This window comes from Triticum urartu, chromosome 5 (genome assembly GCF_003073215.2).
Source record: "Triticum urartu cultivar G1812 chromosome 5, Tu2.1, whole genome shotgun sequence".
Classification (NCBI taxonomy): Eukaryota; Viridiplantae; Streptophyta; class Magnoliopsida; order Poales; family Poaceae; genus Triticum; species Triticum urartu.
Window position 1 is genome coordinate 640,261,345 of NC_053026.1, and position 5,133 is coordinate 640,266,477.

Sequence of the window (5,133 nt, forward strand, 5' to 3'; positions counted from 1 at the left end):
CAGGCCTTTACGCATGGAAGCGGGCGCGAGAGCACAGGAGGAGGCCCACCAGGTAAGGAAGTCGGTGTCTCCGGTCGGCAAATCGGTGGGGAAGCGAGCCCAAGCAAGCAATAAAATATGTTCACGTGTTTAACAAGTGTTTAACATACATTTAAAAATGTTTGACGTGTATCTGAAAAATGTTCAATATGTATTTGAAAAATGTTCAACGTGTATTTGAGAAAATGTTATTCAAAAATGAAAAATAAAGCCCAAAATAGAAAAATCAGAAAGAACCCAATTAAACCTCTAAAATATGTAGAAAAGGAAAATAAAACACCCAAATGGAACCTTGGCCAAAGCCGCACTAAACCGACAACAATACCTCCACCTCGTCGACTACTTGGCCATGTCCCTAAAAGAACTTGCCATAAGTGAGTGTTATATCCGCCTTGAAATAGCGCGAGAGCTATATCTCACCTAGTGCGTGACTGTGTACCGTCTTGTAGTAGGCAATTGTTACGATAGGCGATCCAATATGATGCGTTTAGTGAGTGGTTCTGCACCGGTTTGTGGAATCTTCCATCGGTTTTGGGAAGGTTCCATAAGTTGTTCTTTTCTCTTTTTCTGTGTTTTTATTTTCAGTTTTCATTAGTTTTTCTTTTGGTTCTTTATTTTTCTCTGTTCATTTCTTATTTCCCTTTTTGTTTCAAATTGATGTCTACTTTTCACACCTTCTTCATTTTTCCTACACACGTTAAACATGTGTTTGATGCACATCGAACATTTTTCAAATACATGATGACCATTTTTTAAATACATGTTTGATCTTTTTTGGTCTACTTATTAAACATTTTTCAAATTTATTTTAAAAACTTTTCCGTACATGTTGAGCATTTTAATTACACACGAGACATTTTTCAGATACAGCTTGACCATTTATTTAAAATACATGATCAACATTTTTTCATATACAAGTTGAACATTTTCTGAATACAAATTTTACAAAATTCGTATACACACAGAATATTTTTTTGATGCACATTGAAATTTTTCCAAATATATGATGCATACTTTTTCAAGTACTTTTAAAACATTTTATAAATACATTGAACATTTGTTTAGTGGTGCATACAAATTGTTTACATTGCATGAACATTTTTTAGATGTATGGATATTTTTTTTAGATATGCACCACTTTCTATATTAATGAATTCTACAAGTTTTAAGAGACCACAAATGATTGGCTGACATAAAACTGTGTGCAAGAAAACCAGATCAGCATGTCACATAGCAAATAGTTTTAAGATTTTTTCCCATACAACCATTCTAATTAACTTGGGAGCCGGAATGCATTGTCAAAGGACAACAAAACAGAGTTACAAGAAAATATAAACCGAAATGAAAAGCACTAGTGTATCAAACCAACCAACAATCATACCGGCGAAGGAACAGCTTCACATAGGACACTTGTTATTATCACCACGGGACACACATAAACCTTACAAGCAAAAGCATAATGTTCAGAAAAGTATCCAAGGACATGCGGCAGAAATAATTTCAATGCAACCACCTGAACGCATCAGATGTGTTGGAACGAGCAGACCCTCGCCTCCGTGTACACCTTCCCAGGGCGACAGTAGTAACCCTGCTCCGGTGCACAATGCGAGTCTTCTGAGCAGACGCAAAGCCCCTCAATGGCGCAACCCTTCTCGACAATTATCGAGCTCCCATTAATGTCGAGCACCTGGTCACTCCATTCGCTCGAGAAGATCCCATCGGGGTCGTACCTTCTCTTCACCTCTAGGAACTTGCTGGCCTCAGGGTACTTGGCAATGACACCTTCAAAGGCAAAGTTGCGGTTTTTGCCCCGGTGAGGGATGGCGCCATATTTGCGTAGCGCCATCTGTTGGAGCTCGTCGAGCACACCAGAGTATGGGTTGGGCTCACCCTTCGTGTAACTCCGGTAGTAGGTAATATCAAAGTCGATCGAGTCCTCTGGCTTGCCGAGGTAGGCAGAAGACGCCTTGATATAGCGGAGGAGAATACCCAAACCGGCGTCGATTCCGCAGAAGGCCTTCGGGTTGCTGTTACGGAGCTGCTTCATGTCGGCGATGAATGCTGATACCCTAGAGAGCGCGATGCTGTAGGCATTGTTGTAGAAGAAGATTCCCCGGATGCGGGGGTCCCACGGACACGTGGTGAGGAGTGCATCTTCTGGGCTGTCGAGACACGAACCGGACGCTTGGATGCTGTGCTGGAATCCTACCACTGGGTACCCCATGAATAAGCTGCCGTTGTTTGTAAAGCCATATGCTGCCTTCTCAAACAGCGATACTGACGTGGGTGCCTCCTTGCACCGAGCGACGGTGTTGTTCTTCTTCTCAAGAAGCTCCTGCATGACTCTGCCGCTGATGAGGTCGGCCGTCGCAGTGGAGCGGAAGGCCAGGTAGTCATTGAGGCCGTTACCCACTGACGTGATGGCCACGCGATCGTCCTTGCGGTAAATCACATTGCGCTGCTGTGGCGGCCACACCATATCGCCAAATTCGTGGAGGCCACCCCACACAACGGCCTGCTCTGCCATGTCAGAGTCATCGCGTGTCACGAACGTCACCGACCGCTTGAACATCGGCTCCAAGGCCAGTGTAACCTGCACATATCCATGAAAAAAAGATTAAAAAATCAGGAGAGAACTAATTAATGACTTAATTAACTTGTGCACCAAGAAAGTAACAAATTCCGTTTGGTTTTAATAACAATTCTTAAACAAAACATTTATTCTTAGAGTACACATTTTGCAGCAGATATACACATACCGTACCACATGCCATGGCATGGCATATGTGGGCAGCCTAATAAAACGAAGAGTATATACGCATGCAAAGGCATTTCTTGAGCCACGTACCTGGGAAACGACGCCCAGGACGCCGAGGGAAACCTTGGCCGCGTCGAGGTCGGGATGGTCGGCGCAGAGCTCCCGTACCACCGCGAACCCTTGGCTCTTGGGCGCCGGCGTGACGATCCTCATCCCGACCACATACGGCGCCGCCCTTACCCTTGAGCGAACTGCCGTGCGCGCCCGTGGCCAGCAGGCCTCCGATGGTGAGCCCTGACCAGTAGGGCGAGTGCGGCAGCGCGAGCCCTGCCTCGGCGGCGGCCTGGATCAGGTCGCGGAGCACCATGCCGCTTTCCACCGTCATAAGCCCCTTGGCGACCTCGACGCTTACACCCGATTGAGCCGCTCCGTGCTTATGATGGTGCCGTCGCGGCCGCCGGGGCAGGCCAGTTTGGGGAAGCTGTGGGAGTGCTTGGTGGCCACCTTCACCTTGCGCTTGGCCGCCACCGCGGCCGCCACGGCCGCGACCAGCTCCTTCTCGGTGCGCGGGAAGGTGGCGTTGGCCGCGCGGCAGACGGTGCGGTCAGGGAAGGAGCCGTACGCGTTGGAGACAGTGCAGTCCGACGTGCCGTGGGCACAGACCACCGGCTCCGGCAGAGGGCTCGAGCCAGCGAGGCCGACCAGCAGGAGCACCAGGAGGAGAACCGTAAGCTCCCGGCCACCCTCCATTGCTCAGCTCTTGCAAGTCCGTACGTCCTTGCAACTACCAATAATGTCTTGAGATATGCAAGGCCTTGAATGGTAGCTACTGCTTATATAGCTAGCTCACGGGACGGTATGCAGCACATTCCTCCCTTGTTAAATCGTCCCGTAATGGAACACGTAACCATCTGTACAAAGTCAATGGATTGATCGCAAATGCAGCATATGATTAGACGGATGAAGATTATCCATCTCCAGTGAGTCACTAGTACGGAACAGGCAAGCAAGCAGTGGCGGGCGCAAACGACCTAACAGTCGGTGCGTGTTTTCGGAGCAAACGGCCCAAATGTTTTTCCCGAATATTGATGGCGTTATGCTTCGCCTTGTATTGCATGCATGCATGCATGTGATGTTAGTTGTGTGCATACGCTATGCAGAGCTCGCGTGTAAATTCGTCACAAGTGCACCATCTTGATGCAGCTGCCACATAATACATTTTAGGGGATATTATTCATAATTCGAAACATTTTAGGCAAGGAGTGTAAAATACGTGTGCATTATTGCTCTCCTTGCAGAGGTCAAAGCTAGGATCAATCCATCATCAGCAAGTTATGACTACTAACTAGCCTAAAACGCCGTCTTATCTTTTGAGACGGAGGAGAAGGTTGTACCAGTGTAGACTACGTACACTCATTCCCTGGACGAATCATATCCTACCACCGATCAACGAGGACCGCCAAGATAGTGCAGATGGGACGTCATACTCGTGAAGACTATGAGATTTTGAATGCAAAAGCAAGCCTCGCGCGGGCGAGTATAATAGCAGTGGCCAAGACATTATTAATTCTCCCCATGATTTTATATATATATATATATATATATATATATATATATATATATATATATATATATATATATATATATATATATATATATATATATATATACCTTTAGGCCAATTATCCTTTAGGAAATCACGGGCAAGATGTGCCACATATGGGCATGACAGCCCACAAGTCAACTCGCATGTTGCTAACAACTCATCGAGGCTGGGTTGTCCTCCCCAATCGTCGATTCACATTCAACTACTTTTGATTGAAACCTTTCAACCGAAGATGTAGAACTTCCTACTAAGGGCTCATTCAATGCCGATGATATTAGAGGATTCCTACAAGATTTCCACCCACGGAAATTTCTCCTATGTTATCATTCGTTTTAAAGGAATATAGGTAGTACTATATTCATTATGGTTGTGTCTGTATATTAGTGCAAATTCGATTATCAAGCCTCCCAAACGTACAACATGTCTACATAATATGATCTCAATCTATGTCATAATTTCTCGTAATGCTTTGACTGATCAACTAAATATGTCTATACTCATATTTATGTCTTCTCTTAATGAGAAATACTACTTGTCAATCTATGAACCCGGTCTAATTTCCACATAAGAAAACTTCAAATCAATTTTATGTATGCATTTTTATTTGTAGTTATTATTTATGTTGAAAATTAATGGCTCTATTTTTTACCCGTTTTAGAGCTCATTTGTTGCATAATAACTCATTATATCATGTCTCATTGAGACAATTGCCTGTCCATTATGCATGATT

At 44.8% G+C, this 5,133-nt stretch overlaps 1 pseudogene; it reads right to left on the reverse strand.

The window, feature by feature from the left end:
- Nucleotides 1-1,351: 1,351 nt before the first annotated feature.
- LOC125506430 lies at nucleotides 1,352-3,576 on the reverse strand (annotated as a pseudogene).
- Nucleotides 3,577-5,133: the final 1,557 nt, after the last annotated feature.